A 23,842-nucleotide genomic window follows, 5' to 3' on the forward strand; every position below is an offset into this window, starting at 1 on the left:
ACTACTACTACTACTACTACTACTACTACTACTACTACTACTACTACTACTCTTACTCCTATTCCCATTCCTACCCCTACTCCTACTCCTACCACTACTAGTACTACTACTACTACTACTACTACTTCTTTTTACTGATATTCATGTGGCCTATGACAGATGGAAAAGACCTTAAAGATTATATACTATAATCTAACTCTTTCATTTTACTAATGAGAAAACTTAGGGTTAGAGAGAAGTAACTTGCCTCAGGTTACACAGCTAGCAAAGCCTCAATCTGAGCGTAGATCTCCTCACTCCAAATCTATAGCTCTTTCTACTATGTCACACTTCCTCATCTGAGGAATACTTTTAAATTCAGAAAATTAAATCAGTATACGTTGTCAGCAAGGCATAGTAGTGATCTGAGTTGTGAACTTCAGCACAGGAAAATATGTGTTCAAATCCCATTTCTTAACAGTTACCAGCTATGTGACCATGTACAAGTCATAAGATCATAGGATCATCAACTCAGACAGGATGGGACCTTCCAGGTGACCTAGGACAACTCACTCAATAGTTGGAGAAACTACAGCCTTGTGAGGTTGTCATTCCACAGAGTAGTAAGTGACAGAGACAGAGGTCATAGTGGCAGATGAGAGGCTAGGGTTCATGTTAACCCTCCTCCACCCACAAATCCACACGATATATAATAAACATGAAACTTTATTTTGATAAAGACCAAATTTGTTTGTGGAAGTGGAAATTATGAAGTAGTACCAGTTTCTGCCTATATGCAAAGACATGATAAATGTGGAAATAGGAACTAGGTGCATAGAAAACAATTTTGGCCTGCCTCAAACTAACTTGAATGATAAAATAGAAGGGAACCTGAGACTGCCTAATTTTAAATGGCATAGTTGTATAGAGCAAAAGATTGTCATCTCCAATCAGATATAGGAGTTAAAAAGAAAATACTTTATCTATGCCAGACGGATTCCGCCTAGCTTAATGGGGTGTAGTAAATATGACTAAATAGGTCACCCTGACCTTATCAATGTGGTAGTCTAAGCATTATACCCCAACAGTTTGGAGCTAAGATGTCCAGTAGGTAAAGTGATGAAACCCAAATGCTGGTAGTAGGTAATCATCAATCACAGAGACTACTTGTACAACAGCAACCATGAAATCTCCTGAGGCCAATAGAACAATGCCTAGCAAAGAAAGTATTCAGCAGCAAATAAAACACCAAGGGAGGAAGTGTGATTACTATCACCAGAAGACATTAGTAATTGAGTTGCCCTTTCACACATGTTCTTTGGTCATGTGTATTCCATGTGTGTGCCCCTCACACGCGATGCTTATTTAAGGCCACCCTACCTACCCATATTGTATTATTTGGGGGAGAATATTGCCCAGTTTTATTTATTTGTTTGTTTAATTTCCTGTGTTAATTCATGAAATACCTTTGCTTTGAGGTAACTGTGTCCTTTATCTATCTAGAGGGGAAAAAAAAAGCAAACACATTAGTAGCAGCTCATTAGGTATAGTTTTGAATATAAGTGCTTTCACAGAGAACTTTGAACCTGAGGTAGCTACTCTAGTCATCCTATGTGTATGGAAGAGTGTCTCAGATGATGTGGATAAGTAGATAAATGTACATATAAACATACACATACAAGTATATGCATATACATGGAGATGATATAGAATTATAGAATTATATATGTATATACATATACATGTATATATGTAGGATAATGGGGAGTTATATCCCTGAGTCTCTTTTAGACATACTTTTCAAATTGTTTTGTTTTTTAGGCTGCTCAGCCTTTTGAGGGGTTCAAGGCTAGTCATTTGACACAAATATTTAACATCTTTAATCTTCCATGGCTTAAAATCTTATTTGTAAAAGCTAGGATATGTACTGAAGGAGAGGTGACTAGGTAGCATATGCCCTCCTTTATTACCAATTCTAATCTCTCTCCTCTCTCTCTCTCTCTCTCTCTCTCTCTCTCTCTCTCTCTCTCTCTCTCTCTCTCTCTCTCTCTCTCTCTCTCTCTCTCTCCAAGCACGGAAATGTTTTTATTGAGAGCAACAGGGAATGGCCTGTTAGTCCACCAGAAATATGGATTTTTTTTCACAGTAATGTAAAATCAGTCAACAGAACACTTAAATCAACTTTTTTCATGCCAGAGGTCCCAGTGCTGCTGACATCCAAATGAGCTGCACATAGTTGGTGCTTAATAAATGTGAGTTGTGTTGGATCATCAGGCAACAATTCTAAAGTATCTTAGACTGTGTTCAGTCAGAGCACACCCCAATTCTGACTTCCTTTTCTCAGCTTTGACTTCAGTAGCCTCATGAAAAATTGGATGCAAGTATTGGTCAGAACAGGTCCCAGAGAGAGAAGTTTTAGGATATTAGATCCTACTGGTCTGCCAGGTCACATGCACTGGTCAATCAGCTGAAACATTTTTTTTGGCTAACAGTGTAATATGGAATACATCTGGGGGTACAGTGGACTATACATTGCATGCCCAGGGCATAGAGAAAAGTTAACCCCTGGAGCACCCCAAAATCATAGAGATATAATTAAAAAATACTGTGTTCTGTCCATAAGAATGCCCACCCATTCCTGAGCACAGCTACAGATGGCCTTCTCTCTGGCTCTAGTTTACCCAAGGAATGGATTAAACTGGGTCATCTCCAAGGTCCCACCTAGCCTTGACATTCCCTGCTGTAAGACTCCTTCCAGCTCTGACATTCCCTGTTCTAAGGCTCCTTCCAGCTCTGCCAATGTCTCTTTCTGAACTCAGGTAGCAGAACTAGGTTCTTTATTTGATTTCTTAAAAGTGACTAAATTCTATTTCAGAGGTAATTGAACCATCCTTTAAGAGTTTTATAATGTCATAGAAAACTTTCAAAGGAACTGCAGCCTTCTAATCACCATGGTCAGCATACTCCACAGTGATGAAAGAGTCCTTTCTCTAAAAGGAAAATGTCAAATTAGCAACTTCAAGAGTTCAAAGCCCTTTCTTGAGTATATTATATTTGTCATGGTTTGGGGCTCTCTGCAGATCAAAGAAAGGGCTAAAATTGCTTAACTTTGTTCATTAGCGATACTTGCTTCCACCTTTTAGAACATTGGAGATCCGTCTAATGATTCTTGGAGAATTTTGAATGATATGTGGCCTAGATAAAGTGTGCATACATAACATGCTTTCTATTCTATTCCTGTTTATCAGGCACTTAGCACATTTAAAGTACTGTTAGGTGTTATAGATATAAAGAAAAAATGAAACAGACCCTACTCTTCAACAATCTTCCAAATTTAAGATCATCTTTTAGTCAACAGTGTTATATAGTGGAAAGATCACTGAACTTTGATCCAGAAAACCTGAATTCAAGACTTTGCTCTGCCATTTACGATGTGATTTTGGACAAGTTGTTCTAACTCCTGGACCCTTAGTTTATTCTTCTGTGAAGGGAGGAGAAAAATATTGACGTTGATGCCTACTTCACAAGGAAGGTTCTGAAGAAACTACTCTGTGAACTCTTAAGTGCTATAATAATATGAGATGTAAATGGATTGTTTATTAGGTTGGTGAAAAGAATTTGGATCATTTCTGAGTTTGCTATTAGAAAGTTCTATAGCTCACTTGTGGGGATCTTTATTTTTTTTATAACTATTTAGTCATCCTGAGACCAACTCTGACAACTTCAAGAGGATAGTTGTTTGACCATCGTTGTTGACTTAAGTATAGGTTTTCCCTGAGCCAAGATAAATGGACTAAAGGTGACTTCGAGAGGTCTCTTTAAACTCTGTATTTCTTTGAATTTTTTAAAAAAAGATAATGACTGTTCAAGAGAAAAAAAATTAGGAATAATTCAAAGCTGGTGAATGCCTAGACAGTAGATATCCTATTCCATAGATGACTCAGAAAAAGAACATGTTCTCACAGAAGAAAAAAATACTTAAGATGAGTAGCCAAGTCTTATCAAGTACACCCCTACTCATCAGTCTTTGCCTGAATTTTACTTTTAGGTGACATATGAAGGAGAGGATCGTCAAACAAATGAATACAGTGAAAACTTATGTGTCCTGCATTCTACACACTAGCATACATGCACATGCCAATAATGGGCCTTGTTGATGCTAGAAATGATTCTTATCCATCCGTTGAAACAATTTTGAGATTTCCTACTTGGCAACATGTTAGCAAAAGCTAGTCTGAATTACTGTAGGGACATGGGAGAAGCACATCTACATTCCTTAATAATATCCTATAAACAAATACAAAATTCTGTTTGCCATTCAGAGATCTTCATAACCTAATTCCTTCCTATCTTTCTAGTCTTCTTAAACCTTACTGCTTGACATGTACTCTGATCCTATAACATTGGCCTCCTGACTTTTCCACAAACAAGGCACTGCATCTCTCACCTCTGGGTATTTTCTTTAGCCATACTCTGCTACAACACTGCTTCTCCTCAGCTCTGACTACTGACCTCCCTAGTTTCCTTTAAGTTCCTACTAAAATCCCACTTTCTACAAGAAGCCTCCTCCCAGACCTCTTAATTCCAGTTCCTTCTCTCTATTAGTTATCTCTTTTTTTCCTGTATATAGCTTGTTTTGTTTATCTTTGTTTGCACGTTGTATTCCCCATTAAATTGTAAGCTCCTTCAGGGCAAGAGCTGTCTTTTGTCTCTTGTTGTATTCCCAGTGCTCAGCACAGTGTCTGGCACTACTTACTAAATGTTGATTGATTAATCTTGTCTTTTCACCAATTAAGCTTTGGAACATCTGAATCAAACTTATGACTCATAGAGCAATAACAAAAGGTATGAAATACTACCGTCTTCCAGGAGTAGTTAGGGCAGAAATGGAGCATGAATATGAATTTGGAACAGCTGGTTGAGTACCTAGATTTCTTTCAGAAGTATTTAGAGGGAATGTCCTGATCCAATTCACTTGCAAGTTATGACATCACCTTCCTGATACCATGGTCCCCTTTGAGAATAAATAAAAATAACCTTTGAATAGTACAGGCTACCCCACTGGGGATCCAACTTGCCAGTTCCAGTTGGGCAATGAAGCTCCTCCCTTCCTTCTTTCTTCTTCCTCTCTTTTCTCCTCTCCTCGTCACCTTCCTGATGCCATGATCCTCTTTGAGAATGAAAGACAAAAAACAACAGACAGATTATCATAGTAATGAGTTGTAGGTGGGAAGAGCTGGGGCCACAAACTTTGTCTCATCTACATTTTGCTGGCCAACAGTTACCTAGGGAGGATATTCTGCTAGGTGTTAGAAAATCTGTAAAGATTAAAAAAAAAAATAAAAACAACTCATCTTTCTACCATCTTTCTTCATACATGCAATACTATACAAAATACCACTATCCTCTCTGACCTTAGTTTTTACTTGAATTTTACTTGAATTTAAATTTGATTCCATTCTTTCCTTCACCATTCACATCAAATCAATTATCAAACCTTGGAAGTTCTAATTTGACAATTCTTTTCCTTTTCTTCTCCCCTCCCTTTTTCTTTCCACTATTACTGTTCAAGTTCAAACCCTTATGACCTCATCTTTGTATTTTTTTCCTATATCAACCCCTTTACTGGTCTCTGTGCCTCCCTTCTTCTCCATATCCCAATTCTATCTAGTTACAATACCATTTCCCTTTGCTTACTTTTCTTCTCAAGAAACTATAATGGCTCCCTACTCTCTCTTTGATCAAATCCAAACTCCTTAGTTCAGCTTTCAAGACGGCTAGATGAGGTTCCTGAAGCTTTCCAACTCCATTTTATTTCCCCCCAAATGGCCTCTTCCCTCTAACTGAGAAACCTGCCTGCTGATATAGGTACAATTTCCTAGACTCTACCTCTGCACCTTTGTTTTGACATTTGACTCTACCTGAAAGATCTTCCCTTTTCTACTAACACAAATAAACTATCAGTCTTTCATGATCCAGTTCAAGAAAAACTCTCCCTATAGGAATTTTTCTCTGAGTAACCCCATCTTAAGTTCTTCGCCTTTTTATCAACTCCCCTGAACTAGTCTGCACAAGCAAAATCAAATCATAGAAATTAAGCACTGGAGGGAACCTTAGACAGCATCTCATCCATGCCACTTATCATTATTATTACTATTACTAACAGCAGTAGTGGTAGTAATAGGATGGCCAACTAGGTGGTGAAGCGGATAGAGCACCAGGCCTAGAGTCAGGAAGACCTAAGTTCATATCTGGCCTTAGACATTTACTAGCTGTTTGACCCTGGGCAAGTCACTTATAGCCCTGTTTGCTCAGTTTCCTCATATGTAAAATGAACTGGAGAAGGAAATGGTAAATCTCTCCAGTATCTTTGCCAAGAAAACTCCAAAAGGGGTCACAGAGAGTCAGACAGGACTGAAACCCCTAAACAACATCAGCAACAAAGTAATAGGATAGGGACATCTCGAATTTATATATTGCATTATGTTTTTATTTTAATAACATTTTATTTTCCCCAATTGCAAGTAAAACCAATTTTTACAGCCATTAATTTTTTTGAATTGCATATTCTCTTCCTCCCCCATCCCCTTCCCATACCCTGAGACAGTAAAAAATTTGATATAGGTTATGAATGTGCAATCTACATTAAGTTTTTCACAGAACTTTATGTATACTTTTTTTCCCTTTAGATCCTTCCAATCATCCTATGAGGTATTTACTACAAATAATGGTATTCACATTATATTTTGAGGAAACAGAGGCTCAGAGAGGTTAAATGATTTAATGACTTGCTTATAACTAACTACACAGCAAGTTAATTGCAGAGTTTGTATGTGAACCCAGGTCTCTTGACTTCCATGCCTATGTTTTCTGCTTCACTAACATTTTGTCCTGTTGCTATCTTGACCTATGCTTGTTCCCAAGGCATTTTTGGGTTTTTATTAGAACTCTTCACATTTAGTTATAAGTTTGTCAAGGTGAATGACTTGAACTCCTGTTTTTTCCCCTTTCTCTTAGTTCTTCATGACCATGACTGATCACTGTGAATGATTCAGTTTATCAAAGTACTGTTTGCAGAATAATGCTTTTTCTATTTTGCTGACCACATACTTCTACATGTGGTGGTCATTCATCAATGATCATAATTGCTCTTGAAAAGAGACTTTAATTCAAATTCTACTAGAGTAAGCTATGTTCTAAGGTATAAAAAACCTGCAGTTAGATTGACATGCTTTAATTTCAGGGGAAAAGTTGACCTTAGAGAGATTGGGGTGGAGAGGAGGAAATCCAATCCAAATACAGCTATATCTGGAGAAACAATGTTGTGAACGTGGTGGAAAGCATTGGATTTACAGTTAAGACCTACATTCAAGTCCACCACACTGACTATCTGTAGAAACTTGGACAGGTCATTTAATCTCAGTTTCCTCATCTGTAAAATCATCATTATCATCATTTTACATTGCTATAGCCCTTTAAGGTTCACAATTGCTTACTTCATAGCAATACTGTGAGGAGAGTAATGGATATGTTATTATGCCCATTTTATAGATGAAGTACATGAAGCTTAGTGAGAATGAGTTATTATGTAGTTGGTATTTTTCACAGACAACATTCAAAAGCAAATTTCTCCTGATTTTGAATCCAACATACTCTCCATTATATGAAGCTGCCTCTTAACAAATGATCTTACCACTGAAACTCAACATGTCATAGTGGATGGTATATTGGATTTGGAGTCATGACAACCTGGGTTCAAATCCCCTTCTGACACTTATTAACTGTGTGATTTTGAAAAAGTCACTGAACTTCTGTGTGTCTCAGGCAACTGACAAGAATTATCTAAAAAGTCAAAGATGGGTTGGGATCTGCTTTGTTAGGGGGAGTTCCCACAGAAAGGGCCCTTATACTAGAGTAATTACAAGTCATTTACCTATTTACCATTTATCACATTTAACAAGCAAGAATTCCCTATGTATATTTATCTTTTTTTCAATTTGCTTCTATAGTTATAATTTTTGAGAAAATGGAAGAATCTGAAATTTATGGAACATCTTGAATCATATGCAGTAATAATGTTAAGGAATTAGGTTATTAAAATTAGGCCACTTCAAGCTGTAATAGAATGAATGAAGTATAGTAACATATTCAGTTAGTGTAAGTGAAACTCTTTCCATTTGTTAAAACTATTCACACATTTCCAATTTCTATCTTAAATATATGGGATGTGCTTCCTCTAACTTTGTTTGCCAATCTGTCTTTCTCAGTTTTCTTGAATTGAGCAAAACTGCTCTCTGACTTCAGCCTGCTTGGATTTGGATTTCCTGCACTATTTATTCACTAATTCAATAAAATATTAGTGTGCAGCCTACTGGGTGCTGGGTGTACCAGCGTATGTGGTACCTTTATCATTGTTATTTACCTATAAGCACCTAGTCATATCTCCAAAGCTGACTGTGTATAGGGTTATCTTTAGCCTTTTGTCTAATTGATATTGCTCTGCTGTTTTAATTTGCCACTTGTATAGATTTTATGAAAAAGAGCAGCACTATATTCCACAAAAATGTTTATATGGTTTAAGTATTGTTTGTATTGGGGGCCAGGTGAAGAAACATATCTGTGTCATCCCTCTCTTAGAATTTTAGAAAGTTAGATAGTAATAACTTACAGTTCTATAGTGCCTTGAAGTTTACAAAGTTCTTCTTACTTTTCTCATGTGGTGACCTGTTCCGGGAAATGGAATATTCGTACTGATGAATCTCAAATTCTTGAAGCATTGAAATCATGGTACTTCTAGGATATTCCATGGACCAGTACTTATCAAAATGACCCATAGCTATCTCTGTGAGCAGATTCCCAATGTTATTGCCCTTATACATTTCAAAGGTAGAAAAATATATGATAGATTTGTCCATCCTAGTCTTACAAAGTCTATATGATTACATTTCAATGCTTCAAAATATAATCCTATATCTTGGTTTCCCTTAAAAATAAGTAATTATGGAGTTAGTCAAATATTCTAGTATATAACATCAGAGATTTTTTTTCCTTTTCTTGAATTTTGAAATTATTTTAAATTTTAAAATATTTGCTACTGACTTCTTTTTTTCAATAATGAGGCTCAGCAGCTGGACTTGTTTATAAATAATCCAATCTAATACATACATATATATATATAAACCTAGTGATGAAGCCAAAGCTATTGTGACATCAGAACAAGGAAAATAAAACTTGGGCAGGTTCTACCAAGCTGGAAAGTCTTCAAGCACAGGCCCAGTGACCGAGTGTGCACCTTTTGTCTAGGGTCAAATTAAACCAAGTTCAGAGGTTCATTGCCAGAAGGTCAGCCCCTAGGGGATAAATGCTTTTGACATGGCAACTCACAAAGCTTTCTTTTCTGGTATGGGGGTGTAGAGAGGTTGTGAATTTTACTATGGGATGAATTTTTCTCTTCACTGAGAAAAATCACATATTAGTTCAATGTTGAAGCATTTTTTAATTAAATATATGACTTGGAATTGGAAGATGTCATAGATAAGGAGAATAAATCTTAAAAGTTGATAAAGGGGAAATCTGCATTGAAACCAAGCCTTTCCATAAAATCTGGAAGATCAATAATCCACAGTCATGAGAAGAGCTAAAAGAAAATCCAGGGGCATCAGAACTGGATTTGACAATAGTCAACAATAGAAAGCTAAAGGCTCTCAATTGACTGGGGAGTTGGTTTTTTTGTCTGTTTATTTTTAATCATTATAGAATTTAAATTTCTGCACAATCTGGGTTAGAACCATCTTTGAAGAAAGACTAAGATAGGGTGGAGTCAAGTGGGATGGTGGGTGTTGGAAGCAATCATGAGCCCAAAGAAAGACTAAGCTCCATAGAAAGGTATAGTTCAGCCACCAAAAGACAAAGAACTCCACCATTTTCCCAGGGTGACTGAAGAGATGGTCCCATTCTACACCAGATAAGACCGGGCCAAATCTATCATTTTTCATACTGAAATCTAATATTTGGCAGATGTTTCTGAGATACTTTTGTCCATCAGAGGACACTGAAAATGTCAAACAGGTGTGACAGAATCTTCTGAGATCACACACGTATAGCCCTACAATAGATTGTGGACTAGAACTTATCCCTATGGGGTTCCCAGACTATTCCTCTCAATGGGAGGAGGTAGTGTTGAGGGGCTGGAGATGTCCTGGCTATTGAAATGTAAAGCTCTTTCAGGCTGTAAAGGATTCTGGCATTAAATTTAAAAAAAATTACAGCATATCTGCATTCAATTATCTGTAACCAAATCTTTATGTACTCTTTTGGTTTAAATGAAATTCCTTATTGATTTTTGTAGTACTTTACAATGCTTGTATGATCAAATCAGCCCTTATACCTGTTGCAGCTACTCACAAAAACACAGAATGTGTGTGTGGGGTGAGGGGGAGGGGTAGAAGGGGGTATGATCTATGTTTATATTAAAGATACTGGTGTCCCAATTTTTAAAGCAATAACATCTTCTCTCTGAGAATATCTGTAAAGATAACAATTACTGGCAGTGCAAACTAAAGTAATAAAAGCACGTGAGGGCATAATCCATAAGTGAATTGAGGATGCTGTGGTGTATAGCTACTGCCATCTGGTGGTCATGACATGCCAAGCACCTTTTTCATGGGAATGGTATGGGTGTTACTACATGGCGAGTTACTTTATCAGTAAAAGACTGTATTCTCTCATTGTTCTTACTGGACAGCATGTCTCAAAAAAACTGCATAGTAATATCACACTGTATACCAAGCCCAGTGTGCCTTTAATCATAGACTCCCTCCACTCCCTGTCTGATTTCCTTTCTCCCGTTCCCCATTTTCTGACCCTTTGCCTCGCTTTCCTCTCTCTGGCACTGTATCTGTGTCTCCATAACTGTCAAATGTCACAAAGCTATCATTTGTCAGAGGAAGGATTTGAATTCAGGTTCTCTTCTCTCTATATCTTATTCTCTGACCTTTACACATAATATATGTTATAATAAGGGCAGGTAAGAATGTATTTTCTGGAATCATTTAAATATAATTGAAAACCATTTAAGCTAAAAAAAAGAAAAAAAGGTGAGAGAAATGGTCTGTAAGAGTGGTGACAAACTCAAAAGCAACAAAGGTCATTAAATCATATACAAGGGTACATACATGTTCCATATTGACTTAGAAAAACACATATTAACATTATCTATGTTCTAATATGTCTTTAAATTTTGTTTTGTTAAATATATCCCAAATATATTTTAATCTTGTTTCAGCTGAACTAGAAATTGCCTGGGTGTGTTTGATACCTTAGGTATACATGATATTTCCAATAAGCTTGGTACCATAGATAGGAGCAATGTAAGAAGGAGAATAGTGGTAAAGATACCTAGAAGTTAAGAGAAGAAAAAAGTCAAGAAAGAAATCTATATCACAATGTACATGACAGGGATATCAAGCAAGATAAATTGAAAGCAGCCAGGATGGTAAAGGGTTCAGAGTTCATACCATATAAGGATAGGTTGAATAAACTAGGAATATTTATACTGGTAAGGAGGAAGCTTGGGAAGTGGTCTCCTGTAACCTTTAATACTATTCATCACTTTCCCTCCTTTTGAGTTTTCATGGCAGTGTTTTCTTGGTTCTCCTCCTACCTCTCTTATTGTTCCTTCTCAGTCTCTTTTCCTGGATCATCATTTATTTCATGCCTCTTCATTTGGGTACATCACCCAAGGTTCTGTTGTGGGTTCTTTTTTCCCTTCTTGATGAACTCAATAGCACACATAGATTCAATAATCTATACACCAATGCCTCCTAGATTTGTGTATCAAGCCCTAGTACCTATATCTGTCTTCAGTCACACATTGCCAACTTCCTATTGGGCACTTCTAACTAGTGTTCTGTAAGCATCTCGAACTTAACATGTTCAAAATAAAGCTCATTATCTTCCCCTACCCTTACCCCCACAAAACGTACTGCTCTTTTGCAAATCTTTATCTCTATCCTTCCAGTCACCCAGGTTTACAATCTCATACTTACTCTTAAATTCTCATTCTTATCCCAATATCAAACAAGTGTTTTATCTTGTTAAATGTACCTCTATGACATCTTTCAATTCATCCCCTTTACTTTTCAAACCACCATAGATATTGTAGAGGAGGTATTAGATTAGTTCTGCTTAATTTCAGAAGACAGAACAAGAAACAATAAGTAGCTATAAGGTTGGGATAAGGAAAATCTCCTTAATAATTTTAATTGTCCAAAAACAGGATAGGTGACCTTGAAAGGAAATTAATTTCCCCTCAGAAGCCCTTAAGCAGGAGCAGTTGTAGAGGGCATTCATGGCCAGGTGTAGATTAAAATAGATGACTTCTTAGTTTACTTTCAACTCTGAGATTCTCTGATTTAAGAATCCATTAGCTGAAAGAGCCTATATGGAGAAATGACTACACCACCCATTTGACTCACTTATCAAATGTTCAATTGAGACCATAAAAATGTTGCCTTTCTAAAAGTTTACTTTCAAGTATTGCCTGGTAAAAGGTAGGACAACTTATTCTTATTTATTGATTTACATTCATCAATTTAAAAACCTCTTAATGCCCATATTCTTAAACACTCAAGTAAAACTTTGCGTTGTTACTAAGTATAATATTAATGATATTATTATATTCTCAATAAAATCATTATATTATACTAAAATTAATGAAAGGCAGTGTGATAAACTGCAAAGAGTATGGGCCTTATAGTCAGGATGACCATGGGTCAGGTCATGCCTCTGATACCTATTGAATATGTCACTATAGAGAAGTTACTTAACCCCTCGGTTATGTAGCCAACTCTCCAAGGCTCTAAGTTACAGACAAGACAATGCCAATCTGTTTTCATGGAGGGACTTTCCACATTGGGAAATCTTATACCAATAAAATCACAGTTCCAAGTAAAAGGAATTGTTCTATAGCATTATATGCAACCTCAAGGTTGACAGAGCACTTTATGTACTTTATTTCATTTGATCCCCAGAACAATCATATGAATGTAGATAGTGCAGATATTATTATCTCTTTTTTGTAGGCTGAGCTTCAGTGAGCTTAAATGACTAGCTCAGTTACAAAACCAGTAAGTAGCTGAATGAAGACTAGGTAGTATGGGGAGTATATTGTATTGAAATTTAATCTGGAAGGTGTCATATTTTAATTGTACTAGGACATTTTATTAAGAAAACACTGTTGCCAATCCTCTAATAAAATGAATAATTACCCTTAATATACTTTTTGTGTAATGAGATTTTTCTCCATATACTTTTGCTTAAGGTTAAGACACACCATTGATCTTTTGCTGATGTGCTTTGCTTCCAACTAACCAACTGAAAAACAAAGACTCCTGCAGATTTAGCTAGAAATAGTATATCATTTTGGAAGAACTTTGACTGGAGAAGAAATCAGAATGGTTGTGGCTAATAGCTGAAGCATGTCTCATGTGATATTCCCTAGTTATATCAGATCACAGCCATCTTTTAGGAAACATGTTAAAGTCAGAATTTGCAGAAGGCACCTTTAAAAAAGTGAAATGTATCTTTAATACATGATCAGGAATCACATGATATATTGAATTTTCAAAAATTGAAGTTAGATGGGACCTGAGATATCATCTATTGTATAGATGAGGAAACAGAGCCACAAAGTGTATATGTTTTTTACTATAAGGTCATAAAATTAACTGAAGTCTGATTTGGTAGAAACTGAGTCTGTACTAGCAAGAGTGAAATCAGCACGTGCTGTTTCAGCATCCATTCACATAAATTGATGGCTTCTGCCCCCTGAAATGATGAGGCCATGGAAAGGGGAAGAAAGATTAGTTTAAGTTTCATGAAGGCCAACTGTGTAACTGGAGCCATCTATCACTGTCACATAAGGAAGTACCTTTGATTTGGAAAGTCCCTGGGCATTGATAGCCTCATCTCATTTTCCTTACCACAGTAGCTCTCTCCACCTGAGTAGTATGTATTCTGAGGGGAAGGTGCACCTCTTCTGAAATAACATAAAGGGAAGATTTGAATGACATGATATTTAGAAAAAACAACTTGTTAAGACTCAAATATAGACCATGTCCCTTCTTCAATGTTTATGCTAGGCAGAACTATCGAAGAATCAATATAGAATAGTTAGTTTTAACACATTTAGTACCCAAAAGTATGGAGTTCCTTAAACTATTCTTTAAGAAATAAGTAATTTCAGCATCCCAAGCTTTCATACTCCCGAGAATGAACATTTTATTGATAAGATCACAGCAACCACAAATGTTAATGCTGTTTCAGGATCAACACTGCAATGAAGAAACCTACTTTGGACAAAATAGTATAGCAACTTAACCGTATCTCTAAATGGACAACAACCAAACATTGCTTAGGATTTGATTAACTTTCAAAGAAATTAATTTTCAAGAATGAAGCTTGTTTCCATATTTGTATCTCCTTGGGAGAGGGAAGACAAAGAAGACTAGGCTTCTAGTAGGTTCCAGCCTTTGCATTTTCACACTCAGCATAAAGTTGTCACGTGAGTATCAGGAAGCAAGTCTTTGAAGAAAAGGGTCACTCACTCACCACTCGTCTATTTATACAATGTAAATAGAAATTTTCTAATCATCTATCAGGTTGGCTTAGGGCATGCGAAAATTTTGAAAAGCCTATCCAATGTTTATGCTTGTAAAATGTCATGATAAGGTTAAAAAATGATTTTATATGTCTAAATCAGGTGTTCTTAAGGTTTTTGTTTGTTTGTTTGTTTGTTTTTTTATGGGGTCATGGACTCTTTGGCAGTCTGGTGAAGCCTAAGGATTCCTTTTCAGAATAATATTTTAAATGCATAAAATAAACTACATGAGATTCCAGAGGAAACCAATTATTTTGAAATATAGTCATCAAAAATAAAAAAAAGTGACACCAAGTTAATAACCTCAGGTCTAGCTAGATGAGCTTTACTTTGTCCTCAAAAGAAGAATAGTATTTTCAGTTATCACATTCCTCCAGGCCTCAATAAATTCTTGTTGGTTGACTGATGGATATATATTTTTGTCACACATAACAGAGAAAGTAAATTGGTATCAAAAGACTGCATACAGCTTAGATTTAGTTTTCCCACAATCAGGCCATTCATTTTCCCCCTTCATGCTGATATCTGGCAAGAATTAGACATTAATAGTGAATCATTGGATCACAGTGTTGCAAGATACTCAACCTATGGTTGTATACACCTTGAAATGAATCTGTATACCTGAGAGTAGCCCCAGACGCAAGTTCAAGATCTAGAGAGATCAAATCAATGAAGATATTACTACAACTACTATTACTACCACTACTGCTGCTGCTGCTGCTGCTGCTGCTGCTGCTGCTGATGATGATGAAGATAAAGAAACAATTTACTAAATATAAACAAAAAGTAAAGAAGGACAGGTATAGCTCTTTGGATCCCTGCTATGGAGACTACACAGGATAGTAAATAACACTAGTCTATGTAAGAATCAACAGTTTGTCAGATCTGAAAAGCTAGTAGTCCACTTTGATACCAGTTTTTTATAAGATTCCCCAAGAAGCATTTAACTTATCCTTGTTCTGGGTGACCCTGATGTTCCCTATGGTCATGTCTAACATCTTTTGTGCCATGCAGCCTAGTCAGTGCCATAAGAAACACAGTTTGGCAAAACAAATAGCACCTAAGATAGGAGGGACCTAGATTAACAACAAAAAAAAATCCTATTTTATATCAATGTTAAAAGATATGTACATTTCTGTCAAGTCTATATTTGAATATAGAAGAACTACTCACTCTCCATTCTGGCACTTAGAAAAGTGGCTTTTCTAAGGGAAGGGTAAGTACTTCAGTAAAAATCTGTACAAGGAGAACTATGCTATACCAATCAAATAACCAAGAGGATGTTTTGCAAAACTTGATAAATAACAAAATTCATTTGAAAAACAAAATATCTAGAATATCAGGGGAAATGATGAAAAGAAGACAATGGGTGAATAGTATTTCCATACCACAAACTGTATTATAAAGCAGCAATCATCAAAATGATCTGATATTGGTTAAAGAATAAAGAGATCAAGGGAACAGACTAGACAAGGGAGATTAAAAAAAAATAGAACTCAATAACCCTGTGTTTGAAAAAGTGGAAAACCTAAGTTACCTAGAGAAAAACTTAGTCATTTCCCAATAGATAAATAGTCAAAAGATACTGATGAAAGTTCTAAAAAGAACTGCAAAGTGTTCACAACCACATGAAAAAATGCTGAAAATCATTCATGGTAAAATAAATTCAAATCAAAACAACTCTGATGTTCCATCTCATACCCTGCAAATTGGCAAAAAAAAAAAATGACAACAGTCAATGTTGGAGGGAGCATGGGAAGATAGTGATACTAATACATTGTTGGTGGAACTGTGAAATGGTGAAACCATTTTGGAAAGCATTTTGGAATTATGCAATTAAGTGACTAAATGTCTATACCCTTTGAACCAGAGACTCCATTACTAGACTTATACCCCAAGGAAGTCATCTATAAAAAAATAAGTCCTCATATACTCCAAAATATTTTTAACATCACTTTTTGAGAGAGCTAAGAAACAAAGTAAATGCTCATAAATTGGGGAATGGTTAATAAAATTGTGGTACATGAATGTAATAGAATACTACAATGCTCTTAGAAATGATGTATGTGATGGATACAATGTGATGGATACAGAGAAACATGGAAAGATCTATATGAACTGATGCAAAGTGAAGTTAGTAGAGTGAAGCAAATTGAAAAGAACAATTACTAAAAGTTTTCAAGTAAATTTTAAAAAGTCAAGATTAAGTGGGACTCAAATGAAGAGATATGAGAAGGCACCCCCAACTTTCCCCTTCATTGAGGTGGGAGTCCCTAGGTGTTATACATTGTACAGCTTTCTTAATATATTGATCAGTTGAAATGAAATTTTTTCTGTCTCTCTAAAAAAAAAATACTACTTGTCATGTAGGATGGCTATCAAAGAAGGGGAGAAAGAAGGATACATAGGTTACCATGGTGATATAAGAAATAGGAAATATCAATGTTTTTGAAAGGAGGACCATATCTAGGGTTTTGCCCCAGGGTACTAAATAAAGTGGAGAACACTTCATCCCTACTCTAGTTGCTGTGCCCATATCATTGACTACACATCAAGTGATACTACCCCAAAGGTCCTGCTCCTCTCTTGGGTCTCCCTGGTTCCCTTCTATCTCTTCTGTTGGGTTAGGTGAGCATTAACAATGCCAAGGGGACTGAAGCCAGGTTCTCTTAGTAATAGAGTGTACCTTTTCCTGGCATAAATGTACATAACCTAGGAAAACTATATTCTATGTCACAATGAATTTGCCAAAGCCAACATAATTCCTTGTTGTAGCTCTACCCTTGGTCTGAATGATTAAGGTTTGCTCTTGGTCTGGTATGAATGAATGAATAAAAGAATCAATGAATGAATAAAAACATATTTTATTAAGTACTTGGCATGTACTAGGCATTGTGCTAAGTGCTGGAGATACCAATATAAATGAGAGATAGACTTCTTCTCTCAAAGAGCTTACAATTTAATGGGGGGGAGAGAAAATATTTATGGAAGAGTGGTAGCCAGTGAAGGGAGTTTTGAACTGAAAAGACAGAACTGGTTGGGCTTGTATATAGAAAACGTCAATCCCTTCCCTACTCCCTCCCTAAGATGGTAAACAATCAGATATGGGTTATACATGTGTAATTATGCAAAACATTTCCATATTAGTCATTTTGCACAAGAAAAGAAAAATAAGAGAAAGAAAGTGAAAAATACCATGCTTTAGTCTGTATTCAATCAATATCAGTTCTTTCTCTGTAGGTGGATAATATGTTTCATAATTAGTCCTTCGGAATTGTCATGGATCATTGCATTGCTTAGAATAGCTAAGTCATTCACAGTTCTTCAGTTAAAAAAATATTGCTGTAACTGTGTGCAGAGTTCTCCTAGTTCTGTGTACTTCATAATGCATCAGTTTAGGTAGGTCTTTCCAGGTTTTCTTTTTTCTGAAATCAACCTGCTTGTCATTTCTTATAGCACAGTAATATTTCTTTACAATAATATACCACAGCTTGTTTAGCCATTTCCCAATTAATGGACATCCCTTTGATTTCCACTTCTTAGCCACCATAAAAAGAGCTGCTATAAATATTTTTGTACAAATAGATCCTTTCACCTTTTTTGAATGTCTTTGGTATATAGACCTAGAAGTGATGTTGCTGGATCAAAGGGTATAGAATGCCTTTTCAAGAAGACAAAATGGTATTATTAATTTAAATACTGAGTCCAGGACAAAAAAATACAGAAGAATAGGTGGAGCAGCAGAAAGATGGCAAGATGGCCAGGGTTAACAGCAGATGACTGAGTGGAACGTGAATGTGAAGCATAGTCTGATGTCTAGGTCCATCTAGGAAATATGAGCTAAATGGGCCAATTTGTATTTGCTCATTCATCAATCAGCTATGTCCTAGGATGAGAACACCAAAATGAGTGCATTAACTTCTTAGGGACTGAGGTCATGAATTATGGAGGTCAAGAGTATGGTGTGGAAGGCAAATGGCAAAATGGCATAGAGGAAAGGCTGGATAGCAGAGGGTAAGTGAAGATGAAGCATGAGCTACCAAACTATAAAGAACAGTTCTCATGAAAGAAAGAGATGATCATAGAAAAAAAAATCTCACTTTAATCTAGAAAGGTAGTGTATATATAGATCAGAGAGAGAGACAGACAGAGACAGAGACAGAGAAGAGAGAACAGGCCTCCACAAAGACAGATAATACCTAGAAGAGCATAAAGAATATATCTTGTTGTAGAATGAAAACCATATAATAAGAAGATCCTTCTAGGAAGACATAGCAGCTAGAAGACAGTGGAGGAAACTTCTCTTGTCAAAGCTGTAGCTAGACTAGGTAACTGTGGCTTTGACTTAGACCATCAGCATCTGCGGCATAATTCCTCACCAAGACAGATTCTGGCCTACTATCCAATGATAACATATCATGTGACATCATCACCAAAGTTCCTGTCCTATTCTAAGGGCCACATTTCCCCATTATCATTCCTCTTTGACTGTTGCCTTCCTTACTTTCTGCTTCTTTCACAGGATTGAAGTGCATTAGCAAGGTGACAGATATTAAGGGGAGACTCTCTTGGAAATGGGCTTTCTCCTCTATGCAACAGACCTTTATGGTGCCAATTATACTCTATAAACTCCCCACAAACCAAGAGATTTTCTAGTTATGGCTCTGGATTAGTAGAACGCCCAGTGCATAATAAATAATATTATTTTAATAATATTAATAATTAATTATTATAATAATTAACATAATAATTAATTATAATTAATATTATAATTAATAATTATAATGGATAATTATTATAAAATTATAAAATTATATTATATTAAGATTATAAAATTATATTAAAATTATAAAATTATATCATAAAATAATAATTATAATTAATATTATAATAATTAAATAATATTAATAATTAAAAACTATTTATCAAAATATTAGTAATTTAAATATTAATAATATTTAATAATATTAATAAATAATATAAAAATTAAATAAATGCTAGTTGACTTGCCTTGAATTGGATTGGAGGGAGCTCGAAATTATCTGTTTGATCTTTAGACTCTTGAGACACATTGTGGTGGAGGAAGAAAGAGGACAGTCAGGAAATTACAGATTCATTTCCATGCAAGACTTGTAGCAAAATTTAAGAAAGATTACACTACAAGACAATGATTCTACTTTCATTGCCTGTGATTTTTTTTAACTCCACTCCAATCTCTAGAATCAGAGAACAGAACGAAGTTTGGGAATTATTAATTGCCATAGCTTAATTCAGAAAGTTTGTTTTTTAATTTTGGTATCTTTAATTCTTACACCTCCACAATTTCCTAATATGTCCATCCCCCTTCTGCTATCCAAAGAGCCAATCTCTTTGTTAGAAAAAATAAAATAGAAAGGGATAAGCCACTTAGCAAAACAAATATATCAACCGAATCTAACAGTACATACAAAGTTCCACATTCACAATGCACTTATGCAAAGGGAAAGAGGGGAACTATATCTCTTCTTCAACAGTAAGCTTGAATAATTATAATTTCACAGGATTCAGTGTATACACACACACAGACACACACACTTTTATTTCTTAGTTCTCTTTGTTTCCATGGTTATAGTCAGATATAGTCTTCATGGTTCTACTTATATCACTTTGCTTCAGGTCATATATATCTTTCCATGTTTTTCTATGTTCCTATTCTTACTTATAGCACATGAATATTTCATTACACAATAACAATAATAATAATAACAACTAATATTTATACTGCATTTACTATGTACCAGGTACTGTGCAGAGCTCTTTACAATTGTCTCATTTGAGTTTCACAACAACCCTAAAAGATAGGTATTATTATTATCATCCCCATTTTAGGTATGATAATTTATTTATCCATTCCCCAAATGATAGCTATCTATTCTTTTTTTCCAATTCTCTGCTACTACAAAAAGTATTACTATAAATATCCCAGTAACATGGGACTGACTTTTCTGTCTGTGACCTGGGAGGATTTTTTTTTAAGTTCTAAGAGATTTTTTTCTGTCTTAACTAAACTGCTTCAAACTCTGTCATATGCTTTTGTGAACCATAGGGAATCTCTTCTAACAACTCTTTCAAATTCTGATAAACTTTCAAGATGTTCCTTTCAAAATGGCTTCTGGTTCAGTACTGGCTCATAGTGTGATGACCTTCCTTGCTCTCTGTCCACACATCTTTCTTTGTCTGCACCTACAGCTTTGACCTTGCTCAGACTCTAGGAGTGATCAGGACCCCATGAAGTAGAAATCTAAAGATCCCTTGATCCATGCTTGTGGCTTAGAATCAAGAAATGCTTTCTTCTTAACTACTCTGAACTAATGCATTGATTCTAATAACTCAGACCTTGTCTTGTCCATTGCATGCAATTGTCCATTTTTTCCCCAACTTCTAGTGAATTTTTCCATACGTTATCATTTCATGCATCAGACTCTTGCCTACATGCCTTTTTTTGTTTGTTTGTTTGCTTTTGTAGACTGTTTTTTGTTTGTTTGTTTGTTTTGTTTTACTTTTTCTAGGCCTGGAACACTCTCCCAAAAAAGTAAAGTCCAGACAAGAATCTTTTACTGAACAGCTATTACACATTAGACTCTGTGTGAAGTCCTGGGGTTACAAAGAAGAGCAAAAATGGCCCTGGACCTCAAGTAGTTCAAGATACAGTGAGAGAAATGACATGCAAACTACTATGTACAAAGTATATATAGAATAAATTTGAAGTGATTATATAGCTGTCCTCTAGCATTAAAGGAGACCAGGAAAGGCTTCTTATAGAAAGTGAGATTTTTGGGGGAGCGGAGCCAAGATGGCAGAGTAAAAGCAGTGACTTCCTTGAGCTTTTTCTCAAACCCCTCCAAATACCTATAAAAAATGGCTCTAAACAAATTCTAAAGCAACAGAACCCACAAAAAGACAAAGTGAAACAAATTTCCAGTCTAAAACAACCTGGATGGCTGATCAGAAATGTATGTCGCACCAGGCTGAGAAAGAAACGCAGTTCAGCATGGGTGAGCAGGCCACAGTGAACCTGGAGCAGGCCTCAGAAGACTAAATCACAGGCAGCTGTGGTGATTTCCAGACTTCTCAACCCACGAACACCAAAGACAACTTAGAAGGTCAGTGAGAAAAGTCTGTTTCTGCAGTGATGAGAGAGAAGCTCAGGGTCCCAGCCCCATTCCCCAAGTGTGGCCCCAGGGTAGCAGCTGCCTCCTGAGCTTCCAGCCCACAGACTAAGGGAGAATTGAGTGGTTGATCAGAGGGGGATTTCAGGGATCTCTCTGCTGGTACAGGATTCTCTTGCTTTGCCCATGCTTGAATCTGGGTCATAGCTCTGGGTGGCAGTCCTGGGGCGAGGAGGAGCACTGGCGCAGTGGAGCTTGTAGTGGCAGTGAAGAGGAAATCCTTCTCACAGTTCTAAAAGAGAAAAGAGTGATTGTGGTCACTCCTAGATCAGAGCACAGGCCAGGAAAGGAGTAAACACCTCACCCTTGATCATGGCACCTTGGAAGAACTGAAAATTTGCAAGTCCCTAGAAGTATCTCTGAAAACAGCTGCACAAAACCCCTGAAGCTTGGGACAGTACATTCTCCGTACTGGAAATAGACCACTAACAAAGAGTTTGTGACTCAAGTAATTGGCTGGGATCATGAGCAAGCAGTGCAAAAAGAGTCAGACTATATTTTCTTACTTTGGTGACAAAGAAGATCAAAACATACAACCAGAAGAAGACAACAAAGCCAAAGCTCCTACATCCAAAGCCTCCAAGAAAAATATAAATTGGTCCCAGGCCATGGAAGAGCTCAAAAAGGATTTTGAGAAGCAAGTAAGAGAAGTAGAGGAAAAACTGAGAGTGATGCAAGAAAATCATGAAAAACAAGTCAACAGCTTGCTAAAGGAGACCCAAAAAAGTACTGAAGAAAATAATACCTTAAAAAATAGCCTAACCTAAATGGCAAAAGAGGCCCAAAAAGCCAATGAGGAGAAGAATGTTCTAAAAAGCAAAATTGGCCAAATGGAAAAAGAAGTCCAAAAGCTTACTGAAGAAAATACTTCCTTAAAAATTAGAATGAAGCAATTGGAAGCTAGTGACTTTATGAGAAATCAAGGCACTGTAAAACTAACCCAAAAGAACAAAAAAATAGAAAAGAATGTGAAATATTTCATTGGAAAAACAACTGACCTGGAAAATAGATCCAGGAGAGAGAATTTAAAAATTTTTGGACTATCTGAAAGCCATGATCAAAAAAAGAGCATAGACATCATCTTTCAAGACATTATCAAGGAAAATTACCCTGATATTTTAGAACCAGAGGGCAAAATAGAAATTGAAAGAATCCACTGATCACCTCCTGAAAGAGAACCCCAAAGGAAAACTCCTAGGAATATTGTAACCAAATTTCAGAATCGCAAGGTCAAGGAGAAAATATTGCAAGTAGCCAGAAACAAACAATTCAAGTATTTCGGAAACACAAGCAGGATAACACAAGATTTAGCAGCTTCTACATAAAAGGACCAAAGGGCATGGAATATAATATTCCAGAGGGCAAAGGAGATAGGATTGCAACCAAGAATCACCTACCCAGCAAAACTGAGTATAATCCTTCAGGGTAAAAAATGGTCATTCAGTGAAATAGGGGACTTTCAAGCATTCTTGATGGAAAGACCAGAGCTGAATAGAAAATTCGACTTTCAAATACAAGACTCAAGTGAAACATGAAGAGGTAAACAGGAAAGAGAAATCCTAAGAGACTTATTAAGGTTGAGCTGTTTACATTCCTGCATGATAAGATGATATTTGTAACTCATGAGTCCTTTGTCGGCATTAGGGTAGTGGGAGGGAAAAAATTATATGTATGTATATATAGCTAGCTAGCTAGCTAGCTAGCTAGATAGATGGCACAGGTGAGTTGAAGATGAAGGGAAAATGTCTGGAAAATAAAATTAAGGGGTGAGAGATGATTATACTGGGAGAAGGAGAAAGGGAGGTAGAAAGGGGTAAATTATCTCACATGAAACAGACAAGAAAAGGCTTTTACAGTGGAAGGGAAATGGGGGAAGGTGAGAGGGAATGAGTGAATCTTACTCTCATAGGATTTGGCTTAAGGAGGGAATAACATACACAATGGGGTATGGAAATCTATCTTACCCTACAGGAAAATAAGGGGGGAAGGAGACAAG

The sequence above is a fragment of the Vombatus ursinus genome, unplaced genomic scaffold (assembly GCF_900497805.2).
Source record: "Vombatus ursinus unplaced genomic scaffold, bare-nosed wombat genome assembly UNPS02014770.1, whole genome shotgun sequence".
Classification (NCBI taxonomy): domain Eukaryota; kingdom Metazoa; phylum Chordata; class Mammalia; order Diprotodontia; family Vombatidae; genus Vombatus; species Vombatus ursinus.